This window comes from Triturus cristatus, chromosome 6, assembly GCF_964204655.1.
Source record: "Triturus cristatus chromosome 6, aTriCri1.1, whole genome shotgun sequence".
Taxonomy (NCBI): domain Eukaryota; kingdom Metazoa; phylum Chordata; class Amphibia; order Caudata; family Salamandridae; genus Triturus; species Triturus cristatus.
The window spans coordinates 26,608,526-26,622,748 of NC_140589.1; the positions used below are offsets into that span (position 1 = coordinate 26,608,526).

The window sequence follows — 14,223 nt, forward strand, 5'->3', positions numbered from 1 at the left end:
CAGATGACCTCAACTGTGACAATCATCACTTTGAATAGCTCTGCGATCAATCTCTGGACCTTACTCTCGACCAAGATTAAGTACATTGCTGTATCGCACGTCAAGCTGTGAGGAGCTTGAGGGACCTCTCACTCAAGGCCTTGGTGTGCATGGTGCGGCAACCGATGCAGGGTCTTGTTGTCATGGTTGCACACCAAGCACCAGAGGCACATGAAATGTGGGCAGTCACAGACATCTGTCGAAGAATAGCACCACACGGCTTGATACCAGCCTTCCTAGCAGACATTGACGGACCAGCAGACAGTCTCCAAAAAACTCAACAAAACGTCAAAAAAAAGGTAAGTCAAAAACGACTGGGGGAGCTCTTCTCCAGATCTGAGAAGACTATTGCGGAAAGAAAACCACTGATGTGAGCAAGCTGGGTGGCACCTATATAGGTACTGTGCATGTCACTTCAGGCGCGGATGGCGCCACATGGAGCCAAACGACACGACCTACCGGCGTGCAAGGGAACTACTCACTAACAATTTCTAGATCCAATCTGATGCCTGGGCTATATTTTAAGGTAAGGAATTTGTGGCTAGAAACCTTATTCAGATTTCATTTATTTTGCTCATGGAGTACCAACATACTAAGGACACATTCTAAAAAAAAACCTAGCTGCCTGGATATATAGTCACTCATTCAGTCCAAACATTGCACACTTTTAAGAGACAGTGTGTTATTTAACTACCAAATCCACCAATTCCAATGAGAGATTCCCAAAAGTATGGCAGAGACCGGAGTGCTATGATACAAGTCTATTTTTATTTTGCATGGCTGTTGAAAAAACATGAACATCAACTGAACAATGGGTTCAGTGGTACTTGTATGCCTTGGTGTCCTATACATGACAACTGGAAGTTAAACGCACAAAGTGAAAACTGGCCATCGAAACATATGTACCAGCGCTGAAAAACTAGTTGATGGCGGACGTGCACCTATGGTCCATACAAAAACCTCCAGTGCCAAGGACTTGAATCTTGGGAGACGAAGGTGTATGTTGAGACCTAGTAGGGCCTGAATGTAACGAGGCAAGTTATGAAAAACTATAGGGCACCCTCTTGGTGTGTAGAAAGAATCAAGGACATAACTTGCGTGATTGTCTAACTAATACTACAATGTTCCTCGATCCTCAGATACCAAGTGAATTATTAAAGGGAATCTAGAACATTTCTGAGGAAATCCGCCCATGGGTTCGACTAATTTCAAACACAAAAAGCAAGTGTCTGACAGTTTTGATTAAGGGGCCTTTTTGTTGCACCAAGGTTTTATTCAGCGCTTATCCTTCTACAATGGTGAAATTAGACATCATTTTTGCACGTTAAATATGGACATAAGAGCCCGGTTGTCTTGAAAAGGCAAGCACAAGTTCCCGACAGGAATAATCTTTATTGAATTGGTCTTTCTTACCTTTGGGACCGAAGAGAGCAGCATAGCAGGGCTTGTGGCAATAAGGCTTTCCATCGTGCTGCAGAGAAAGAAAAGCAGATTCACCATACAGGATAGCACCCAGCCTCTCAGCTGGCACACATGCCATTAATTCACATTTATTACTGTTTAATTGAGCTCCACCACAAATGTTTTTGACTGATATTAAAACTTACTTTCCATAACAGGTGAGAAACAAACGCACACCTTAGCTACATACAAAAACAACAAAAATAGAACATACCGGTTAAGGAAAAACGCGGGCTCCGATGTAATGTGGCCACAAAAATCAAATATTGGTGGGGGAGTGCAGGGGATTGGGAAATCGACAAACCTAACAATAGTCAATTAATTCAGAATGCAAAGCTCTCGAAATATAAATGGTTCTTGAGTTTCGTACTATGCATCCGGTTACTTACGACCGAGATAACTTTACTCCCTTCTGTCCCATAACCCTTCCCTCATCACATGATATGGCCTGTCTATATACACTGGCTGCAGTTTTCCCTTTTTATAGAGAGAGTGAAGTCTAGCCTTTCATTCAATCCTTTAGGCACTATACAACGCATTTCAGTAACAATCATAACTATTACCGCCTCTGATTGGATATGGTATGTTTAGAAGATATGAATACACAACGGAAAGGTACCTGCCTTCAGTAACGCTCTTTCTGGTGGATACTAGAACCACAGATACTTCATTTCCAGAAGATCCCAGGAGCCAGGCTGAATCCGGAGAACTCTCCCAGCAATCTCTCCCTGCACTGCTACGTGATGCGCATGGCTCTAAAGAAGTGATGGCGTGGAGTCCACATAAGTGCCACCCATTCGCACCAGGCTCAAACATTCCTTATCTTCTCATTAGGAGCACATAAGTGACTGATGAGAGATTGCTTGAAATCTTAAAAGCTGGAAGCAACTATGCATAGAATCCAATTGCGTATCACAAATACGGAATGTGAGTACCAAACTGAGGTCCAATTGTGGCATGAAATAGGATTTAAGAGTGAAAATTCCAGTTAGGCATAAAAAAACAAAAAAACACAACAGATTAAGAGAAGGCAAATACAAACAGAGCAGATAACCGATATTAACACTCGATTGTGCCCATTCAAAGGACTTAATGACCAAATAAACACTGCATCAGAAAGCCTGGTCTGCAGATGATCCAGATGACAGATCCCACACCAGACCACAAACATCCCTAAGGATTCAGCATGAATAGATTTTGTTGATGTACATCATGCAGCAGAGGACATCCTCTACCTCAGGTGGTTATCTGAGAGAGCTCAGCTTTCGTCGCTCAGTCTACACAGGACAGGGTAGGGAGTGGAGATTTGGGTGAGGGACCCACTCCTGCTGCTAAGAGAGGAGGTTTTCCCGAAGAGTTGACCGCATCAGAGGGCAAATGCACAGGCTCTCTGTACCGCATTCTCCTGCTCCAGTCCAGGACTATTGACATTAATTTCCTCAGAACTCAAGGAAGACTAGTAATGGCGGGGACACATCAGGGAGACCCGTGTACCTTCGTAGTCAGAATGAATTTTCCGAGTAACTTTCCTGGAGGGAACTGCAATATGCAACTTGTGACCCTGCACATTTGACTGACCAACAGATCTAACCAGGGTATTAACCCACTGTTCAGATGCTATGTACCACCACATGGAGACACGATTCCGGTTCTGCCAGCTGATGCCTGGTCAGCTCTTCAGCCATGGCATTCAGGGATCACCACAGGTGATTGGTAACCAGGGAGATCTGTTGCTATTCCACCACCTCCAAAGGTGCAAGGCCTGGCAAAGGATCCAGGACCACCACCCTGCCCGGATTGTTGCAGTACCACATGGCAGTCATGTTGTCAATGAGCACCTGCACTAGTCTTCTCTTATGGTCAGTAGAAAGGCTTTTAGGGGCAGCCGGAGTGAACAAAGTTCCATCAGACATATAGGGCAATCACTCCACCAAAGGCTTAAAATCGCTACCTCTCCCAGGTGCCGTCTCTAACCTAACATTGATGCATCTGTCACACGAGTGAAGTCTGGCTGAAGAAGAGGGACATGACACAGATCAGGTAGACATCTATCTGCCGCAAATGCAGATGAACAAAAGTTACTTACCTGTAAAAGGTGGTTCTCCAGTATTGGTGTCTTTCATAGATTCACATGCTTGAATATTCCCAGTCGTCGAAGTGGGAGTCCCACGGTACATAACATAGCAATGCAGTAATAACATAAGCCTAATAGGCATAAAAGAAAGTAAAAACCATAGAGTTTATGGATAGACAAGTTGTCACCTCTATAATATATTACTGTCATTATGTTTTAGTCCAAAATCCAGCCAATCAGGCATCCGCACCCTCTAGAACCCTGTCCCCAGAGGCTCAGGCCCTCAGATTTTCGTAGCACAAGTGTGACATAAAAGTCAAATACATGATGGGAGCCTCTGAGGGGAGGTGGGTGGGTCGCATGTGAATCTATGAAAGACACCAATACTGGAGAACTACAGTTTATAGGCAAGTAGCTTTTGTTCTTCTCCAGTATTGGGGTGTCTTTCATAGATTCACATGCTTGAATAAGAGTAGTGAGCATTGATATCAGAATAATACAAGGTACATAAGAATCAAAGCAATAGCAATACCCAGTGCAAAAGATTATAGGCATATAAAATATATTATATATATACACACACACACACACACACACACACACACACACACAAATAAATAAATGTACCTTGTATACAGGAGGAGGGAAGCATCAGAGGCTCACCTTATTTAAAAATATTACGAAGGACTGCCTGTCCCACGGCCGTGTCTGTGTTGTCTGCAGCATCCAGACAGTAGTGTCTCGTAAAGGTGTGTCTGCTGGACCATGTTGCCGCTATACAGATGGATTGAAGAGGCACCCCAGCAAATAGCGCAGTAGAAGAAGAAACCTTCCTGGTGGAATGCGCTAGAAGGTTGAAGCAAGAGGTTTTCCTGCTTGTTGATGGCAAAAGGCAATAGTAGAAGATATCCAGCGTGCTATAGTTTGTTTGGTGACCGGATGACCTTGTCGCATCTGTCCGTAGGCAACAAAGAGTTGGTCATTCTTACGAATAGTAGCTGTTCTCTGAAGATAAAATTTGAGACATCTTTTGACATCCAAAGAATGAAGCGTTTTCTCTGCAGGAATTTGAGGATTTGGAAAAAATGTTTTTAAAACAACCGGCTCATTAAGGTGGAAATCCGATGGCACCTTGGGGATAAAAGCCGGATTGGTGCAGAGCAGGACAGAGTCTTTAGTAAATTGAAGAAAAGGTGGTTTAGTGGTTAACGCTTGCAAGTCACTGACCCGGCAGGAGGATGCAAGAGCCAGGAGTAGAGAAGTCTTCCAAGTGACATATTTGAGACTGACCTTATGGATTGGCTCAAATGGTGGTTTCATGAGCTGTGCCAATACAATGTTTAGATGCCAAGGTGGAGGTGGCCGACGTATCAGAGGAAACATCCGAAAAAGCCCTTTGAAAAATTGTTGAATTACTCTTGACGAGTAAAGTGAGTTAGAGCCATCTTGTCGAAATCGTGAGATTGCTGCTAGGAAAACCTTAAGGGTAGAGTAGGAGAGGCCTGATTTCGCTAGGTGCAAAAAGAAAGGCAAAAGTTGTTCTGGCTTGGAATATATAGGATGTATTTGTGCTTCATTGCACCATAAACAGAATCTTTTCCATTTGAGTTTATATGTTTTCACCGTTGAAGGTGCTCTAGCATTAGCCAAGACTTCTCTGCAATCTAAAGGGATGTCTAAATTCACAAATTCATAGTGCTCAGGTTCCAAGCCGCTAAATGTAGAGATGCAGGATCGGGATGACAAATTTGTCCGTGTTCCATGGTCAAAAGATTTGGAAGAGGGCGAAGAATGATCGATTCGCACTGAGACAGGAGCAGCAGTTCCGTGAACCAGATTTGACGAGGCCATCGGGGGGCTATACGAATAATGTGACAGGGTTCTTTCCTCATTTTCCGCAGAACCTTGGGGACTAGAGGTATTGGTGGAAAAGCGCAAGCATATATTTTGGACCAGTTCATCAAAAAAGGCATTCCCGTATGACTTTGGTTGGGGAAGCCAACTTGCGTAGAACAGGCATTTTCGGTTCAGATATGTTTAAAAAAGATCCAGATTTGGGGGACCCCATAGCTGAAAGATGTGATCCAGAATGGGTTGGTGTAATTCCCATTTGTGATTGGTCATGGACGATCTGCTTAGGGAATCCGCAAGAGTGTTCGACACTCCCGGAACATGGACTGCTGGGAGAACGATGTGATGTTGAATCGCCCAATTCCAAATTTGTTGAGCCTGAAGGGACAACAAGACGGACCTCGTGCCTCCTTGTTTGTTGATGTAGTGCATGCACGTTGTGTTGTCCGTACGGATCAACACCGTGCTTCCCTGAATGATGGTTCAGAAAGCTTTCAGAGCCAGAAAAATGACCAGTAATTCTAAAAGGTTGATGTGTTTTGTCTTTTGTTGAACAGACCACTTGCCTTTCACCGTCAGTCCTTGTAAGTGGGCGCCCCAACCCTCGAGAGATGCATCGGTAGGGAGGGTGAATAGTGGAATGTACGCCAGAAATGGACGCCCTGAGGAGACATTTTCTTTGTGAGTCCACCATAAAAGAGCTCTTTTTAGTCGATGTGTGACTGACTAAATCGTTGAAAGATCCGGAGACCTGAGTCCATTGTTTGTCCAATTCTTCCTGGACAGGTCTCATTTTCAAGCGGCAGTGAGGGACTAGAGGAATGCATGAGGACAACATCCCTAGGAAAGATTTCAACTGTCGGACAGAAACAAACTCTTTTAGATGGATAGAAGTCGCTAGATCGCAAAGACGCTGACATCTTTCGTGTGACACAAAAGCTTTCCCTTGACTGGTATCTAGAATGGCTCCCAAGAATAGTCTGTTTTGAGCCGGGAGAAACTGAGATTTTCCCATGTTTAGTGTGAGGCCCAGAGATTGGAAGAGGGACCTGCATAATAGAGTTTGTTTGGACGCTAGTTCGAACGACTTTGCCTTCAGTAGGCAGTCGTCTAAATATGGAAATATTTGCACTCCTTGTAGACAAAGGTAATCTGCCACCGGTGCAAGGACTCTCGTAAACACTCGGGGAGCAGAACGAAGGCCGAATGGCAGAACTTTGAATTGGAAATCCTTTCCGGCCACTCTGAATCTGAGGAATTTTCTGTGTCTCGGCAGTATGGGAAGATGAAAATAAGCATCTTGGAGATCTAAAGTTGTCATAAATTCTCCTTGGGATAGAAAAGGGAGTACTTCTTGAAGGGACAACAAATGAAAAGTTTGTGTCTTTATATACTTGTTTAAAGCGCGTAGATCCAAAATGGGACGCCATTCTCCCGACTTTTTCTGTATGAGGAAGAACCTTGAATAGAACCCCCTGCCCTTCTGTAGTTGTACGATTTTGATACTTCACCATGAAGCGATACAACATCCACTGATTAATTAAACGATATTTATTTATGTACAACAATTTTGGTTATATAAAAAATTCGGCGCATGGTTGCTCCAGAGGGAACGTGCATAAGATAAGGGTGCTAAGAAGTGAATGTGTAAGGTGAGAGATATCAGAGAATAGTGGAGAATAAGGTAATTAACAAAAGTACACGGTTTACAATTCACCGTACAAGGTGTCCTGGTCACGTAACAATGAATACAGTCATAATTTCATGTACAGAATCAAATTCATATTTAGCACGTTGGGTGAGGGACGTGTACCAGGCTCATTTATGAGGGGGTGTCGACGTTTCGACCCGTCTTAGGGTACAGAGGTAATTTAATGCCTTGACCATGCGGGTCTTCTTCAGGACAACAAGGGGGGGGTTGGGCAACCTGACGGGTTCCTCAGCATAGCTTGAGAATCTAAAAACAAGGGGCAAAACAATTGATCAGGATGTTGTATCGCAGATGCGATTGACAACAGGCAAGGCGGGTGTGTGCTTACCTAGTGTAATTCCAGGGGTGGTTCAACCATGGATTGCTAGTGGCAGTAGTACACTGACCATACGTGTGCTCTGGTCGGATTATATTTCATGAAACACCGGAACTGAAAATTAAATAAATGAACAGTGTAAGGGCGAAGTCGATTCGCTCAAATACGGAGATGGAGAATGGAAAGGGAGAGTGATGTTAAAACAATAATAATAATACCTGCGGCGCGGACTCAATCCGTTCTGCAGCGTATTCACAGGGAAAGGACTTCAACTTAAGCTTCTTATTTCCGAGTGCTGGCCATTCTAAGGGACAAGGTGAGTGATATAAGTATCATTTGGACAGCGTGGTGAGCTAAAAGGTCAAGAGGGCCTACCATCGTCCTTACCTGTCTCAAGTACAGGATGTGTTGCTCGTGGCGTCTCAACCGGCGTCTCAACCGGAGGAAATACGGGCGCATGCGCCCTAGACATATAGCAACCGGGTAACCGTACACGTAGTGACGGTGCGTCGGTAAGAGTCAGAGTGAAAAGACTCACCGAGGCGTTAGGTCTGTAGTTCCAAAAGGGCTACTGATCTAAGTCTGAACTCCAGAAGACTTGAATCATGGTCTATAGTGCCAGGAGTACATAATGATTTAAAATTGGGGGCATGACTCGTGGTTCAATAAAATCATTGGTTATGTCACGCATCGATGAGATATGACAATCATGATAATTCTCGGCAATTCAGGGATCCATAGTACCAGGAGAGCATAATGATTTACAATGGGGGCGTGGTTCAATAAAATCATTGGTTATGTCACGCATCGATGAAATAAGACAATCATGATAATTTTCGGCAATTCAGGGATCCATTTAGATGAATATACAGTTCATGAGGCACCATCATTTCTTCAAATACGTAATTAACACCAAGGACTAACGGCGACGGACAGTAGAACAGCAGTTCCAACACGTATACAATACATACAATTACATTCAATTAGGCATAGGCTGTAAATGTAGAGGCCTAATTGTTACAGTATCGACCAAATGAGATCCAGGGCACTCAATACGGGGGGGGAAGAGAAAAGAGAAACATATTTCACACTATTAATCAGTGTAACCAGAGATGGTATCCTAACCGGTACTCATAATGGAAATCTGTCTATTGATCTCCTCCAGCTCGTTCAGCCCTCTGTGGATGGTGTCCAAGGAATCTATCCATCTACATTCCCTTCTGTTAAGTGTAATGCTGAGGTCACCTCCCCTGGGATTTGGCTTGATCTTTTCAAGGACCCACCATTTAAAACTGTCAGCCGCATGATTGAACTTTGTAAAATGGTCGACCAAGGGTGCTCCCACTGTTTTGCAGCGTATACGGCTGCAGTGTTGGAGAATGCGACACTTAACTTTTTGAGTCGTCTGACCCACATACATAAAGTCGCATGGACAGACAATTGCGTATATGACATCAGATGAGTTACAGTTACTGAAACCCTTCAGAGTGTGTACCTTTCCGTGGTATGTGAATGTATTAGTTTCTTTGGTCAGAGGGCAAGCTTTGCAAGATCCACACTTATGGTGTCCCGTAACGGACGGGACACCCCATAAAGTGGTCTGACCGATATTAGGTGGCATGGGTAATAGAGATTTGACCAAATGATCTCGTATGTTTTTCCCCTTCCTGAATGCATGTAGGGGGATGGGCATGTTATCCAATTCGTCGGACACTAAGTGCCAATGTTTGTTAACTATCTTTTTGATCTCATTGCTCTTTGTGCAGAATGTTGTGACACACACCAAGCGATCTTCTTTGGTGGTCTCTTTAGATTTAGGGGTCAACAGAAATTCCCTATGGTTATGCCACGCCCTTTTCCGGGCTTTTTTGAGAAGCCTGATGGGATAGCCGCGCTCCACCAACCTAGATAGGAGCCCGGCAGACTCATCAAAATAATCTTCTTTTTTGGAGCAATTCCTACGTAGCCTCAGGAACTGCCCAAAGGGTAGGTTGTCTCTGAGGCTACGAGGATGGTGACTCGTGTAGCTAACAAACATTGGCACTTAGTGGCACTTAGTGTCCGACGAATTGGATAACATGCCCATCCCCCTACATGCATTCAGGAAGGGGAAAAACATACGAGATCATTTGGTCAAATCTCTATTACCCATGCCACCTAATATCGGTCAGACCACTTTATGGGGTGTCCCGTCCGTTACGGGACACCATAAGTGTGGATCTTGCAAAGCTTGCCCTCTGACCAAAGAAACTAATACATTCACATACCACGGAAAGGTACACACTCTGAAGGGTTTCAGTAACTGTAACTCATCTGATGTCATATACGCAATTGTCTGTCCATGCGACTTTATGTATGTGGGTCAGACGACTCAAAAAGTTAAGTGTCGCATTCTCCAACACTGCAGCCGTATACGCTGCAAAACAGTGGGAGCACCCTTGGTCGACCATTTTACAAAGTTCAATCATGCGGCTGACAGTTTTAAATGGTGGGTCCTTGAAAAGATCAAGCCAAATCCCAGGGGAGGTGACCTCAGCATTACACTTAACAGAAGGGAATGTAGATGGATAGATTCCTTGGACACCATCCACAGAGGGCTGAACGAGCTGGAGGAGATCAATAGACAGATTTCCATTATGAGTACCGGTTAGGATACCATCTCTGGTTACACTGATTAATAGTGTGAAATATGTTTCTCTTTTCTCTTCCCCCCCCGTATTGAGTGCCCTGGATCTCATTTGGTCGATACTGTAACAATTAGGCCTCTACATTTACAGCCTATGCCTAATTGAATGTAATTGTATGTATTGTATACGTGTTGGAACTGCTGTTCTACTGTCCGTCGCCGTTAGTCCTTGGTGTTAATTACGTATTTGAAGAAATGATGGTGCCTCATGAACTGTATATTCATCTAAATGGATCCCTGAATTGCCGAAAATTATCATGATTGTCTTATTTCATCGATGCGTGACATAACCAATGATTTTATTGAACCACGCCCCCATTGTAAATCATTATGCTCTCCTGGTACTATGGATCCCTGAATTGCCGAGAATTATCATGATTGTCATATCTCATCGATGCGTGACATAACCAATGATTTTATTGAACCACGAGTCATGCCCCCAATTTTAAATCATTATGTACTCCTGGCACTATAGACCATGATTCAAGTCTTCTGGAGTTCAGACTTAGATCAGTAGCCCTTTTGGAACTACAGACCTAACGCCTCGGTGAGTCTTTTCACTCTGACTCTTACCGACGCACCGTCACTACGTGTACGGTTACCCGGTTGCTATATGTCTAGGGCGCATGCGCCCGTATTTCCTCCGGTTGAGACGCCGGTTGAGACGCCACGAGCAACACATCCTGTACTTGAGACAGGTAAGGACGATGGTAGGCCCTCTTGACCTTTTAGCTCACCACGCTGTCCAAATGATACTTATATCACTCACCTTGTCCCTTAGAATGGCCAGCACTCGGAAATAAGAAGCTTAAGTTGAAGTCCTTTCCCTGTGAATACGCTGCAGAACGGATTGAGTCCGCGCCGCAGGTATTATTATTATTGTTTTAACATCACTCTCCCTTTCCATTCTCCATCTCCGTATTTGAGCGAATCGACTTCGCCCTTACACTGTTCATTTATTTAATTTTCAGTTCCGGTGTTTCATGAAATATAATCCGACCAGAGCACACGTATGGTCAGTGTACTACTGCCACTAGCAATCCATGGTTGAACCACCCCTGGAATTACACTAGGTAAGCACACACCCGCCTTGCCTGTTGTCAATCGCATCTGCGATACAACATCCTGATCAATTGTTTTGCCCCTTGTTTTTAGATTCTCAAGCTATGCTGAGGAACCCGTCAGGTTGCCCAACCCCCCCCTTGTTGTCCTGAAGAAGACCCGCATGGTCAAGGCATTAAATTACCTCTGTACCCTAAGACGGGTCGAAACGTCGACACCCCCTCATAAATGAGCCTGGTACACGTCCCTCACCCAACGTGCTAAATATGAATTTGATTCTGTACATGAAATTATGACTGTATTCATTGTTACGTGACCAGGACACCTTGTACGGTGAATTGTAAACCGTGTACTTTTGTTAATTACCTTATTCTCCACTATTCTCTGATATCTCTCACCTTACACATTCACTTCTTAGCACCCTTATCTTATGCACGTTCCCTCTGGAGCAACCATGCGCCGAATTTTTTATATAACCAAAATTGTTGTACATAAATAAATATCGTTTAATTAATCAGTGGATGTTGTATCGCTTCATGGTGAAGTATCAAAATTGAGTTTTTTGAGCTCTACGAAATGGTATTTAGCTCTTAGCTTAACAAATAATGAACTGGATGACATACTGCTGATTCGTAAAGTTTTGAGTCAGGACCATTGTCTGTTGTACTAATTCGATTCCCAGGTCCTTGACTTTCTTGGGAAAACCCCATTTTTGTAATGGCCTTCTGTAGTTGTGGCACCACTTCGATCGTGCCCTTTTTCAATAAAATCTTTAGCTGATTCAAAAGTTCTTTTAAGTGGGCAGGAGGGGGACCTTTTGGTGGAAGATTAGGAGGGATCTTTACAAATTCCAATGCGTGTCCCCTGCGCACAATATCTAGAACCCATTGATCGGTAGTAATTTGTGACCATTTGGAGTAGAAGTGGGAGATTCGACCTCCAAGTTTTGAAAAAGCGGGAGGATTTTGCGACTGTGTATAGAGAGAGTCATTGTTTCTTGGAGGAATCCTTCCCTCTATAAGAAGATTTTCCTCTGTATTGCCTGTAGGTGGAAGAATGTTGTTGCCTATAAGACTGTTGATTCTGAGAGGAGTAGCGGCTCCGTCCTTTCCTGTATTGATTCGAATTTCCTCGAAAGGAAGAAGAGGAACCACGACCTCTTGCGCCTCGAAAAGGCTGCTTTTTGAATTGTAAAGACCCAAGAGCACGAGCCTTGTCAGTGTCCTTTTTAATTGCTTGAAGGGCATCGTCTATATGCTGGCCAAACAGTGATTCACCGTCGTAAGGCATGTCCAGTATTTTTGTTTGTACCTCCTGACGAAAAGACGTGGCCCGTAACCAGCCCTGACGCCTGAGGACCGCTGCACCAGCCAAAAGTCGGAAGCCCTGTAGAGGACACATCAATAGCGCAATCTATAATTTCAGAGGAAATCCTTTCCCCTTCTTGGAGAATCTTTAATGCCTCTGGCCTAGCTGCTTCAGGGATAAGGTCAATTAGAGATTAAATGTCTGACCACATTTGGCGATCGTAACGGCCCAGGATCGCTAAAGATTCGGCCGCCCGTACTGTAGTTGCCGCCATAGTGGAAAATTTCTTTCTTATACCATCCAGGCGTCGACCTTCTCCATCTGGTGGTCCCAACAAAGGAGACAATGGGTTTCCGGATCGACGTTGAGCTGCCTGAGTAATGATTGAATGAGGCTTTGTTTGCGAAATTAAACAAGCAGGAGAATTTGGAGGGGCTTTGTATTTTTTATCTATCCTAGGAAGGATAGCTGGAATGGAGTTAGGAGTTTGCATCAACTTAAGGCCCTCTTGCCAGATAAAATCAATAATTGGAATACAACGGACCTGCTTTTGAGGTTGATCCTTAAAATCATATAGGAAACAGTCCTCCTCCCTGGTGGTCATAGGAAGGTGAAATCTTTTAGCTGCTCTTTCCATGAGCAAATGAAAACCACCAATGTCAACCGGTAGAGAAGCCAAAAGGAGCTTGATCAGCAGGAGATGGTGTTTGTATTTGATAGTGGTCCCATTCAGAAAGAAAGGAACCACCATCAAGCTCGCCTTCTTCTTTGTCAACTTCATCATCCTGCTCCTCGACAACCTCTTCCTCTATGATTTGAGTAACCGCAAGATGTCGAACTCTTGTTGCCGATGTAGGTGTGACTACTGTTTCTTTATTTAAAACAGGTTGTTGAGGTGTCTGCGGCGTTGGAGAAGTCTGCACAGACCGTGAAAAACGGCGGTTATAATCATCCAACATATATTGAAGGTTGGAAATAAGACTTAAAGGCAGTTGCGCCATAGGAAGTTCTGGAACTGGATGTGTGTCACAAGTAGAGTAATCGTCCTCTTGTAAGTCCTCAACCTCATCATCTGATTCCTGACATTTTATTAGAAGTTCAGAGGGACTGCGAGCAGCCAGAAATCTATCATCCTCGGATTCCTTATCATCAGACGAAAAAGCACCTCTGGAGGCTGAGAAGGAGCTTTAATTGGCATCAGGGTATCCAAAGAGGAATGTCGTCGTTGAAGCAGAGAGCTTGAAGCCCTTAGTGGTATCAAATCTTGAGATGGAGTCAACGCCGTTGTTGCTGATGATGAAATTAGTCATTGAGCCACCGTCGACGACGAAGCCACCTTAGACGACGCCTGCTTCTTTCTATGTTTGATTGCCGTCGACGACGAAGTTAAAGGTAGTGTAGATGAAATGGGTCTCACCTTAACGACAGGATCATAGCTGACTTCATAGACAGAGGTCTAAGTCGATGTAGATGCGACGACGGCAGCTCTCGTCGACGGAGGAAGCGATGAAGAGCTCGTCGACGAGAGAGGCAGTTTCTGAGGTAAAAACTCAGATCTCGGGGGCGTAAAGGATTCAGATAGACTCCGGGGGGGGGGAATCACCCCCTTAGAAGTAGAAGGTTGGGTAGTGGTCTTATCTCCATGATGTTTCTTCACCACTTTAGGTCTTGGAGAAACCTTCTGAGAGTCACTTGTTCTCTTCAAGGAGGGAGCA

At 44.2% G+C, this 14,223-nt stretch overlaps 1 protein-coding gene across 1 annotated transcript in view; it reads right to left on the minus strand.

Annotated features, from left to right (window-relative positions):
- The window catches only part of LOC146813672 (cysteine-rich protein 3-like), a 596,787-nt gene that overhangs the window by 325,123 nt on the left and 257,441 nt on the right, over positions 1–14,223 (minus strand). Inside the window, exon 2 of the mRNA XM_085610169.1 lies at positions 1,453–1,563. The gene's annotated coding sequence lies outside the window, so the exon portion shown is untranslated. The remainder of the gene's footprint in view (positions 1–1,452; positions 1,564–14,223) is intronic.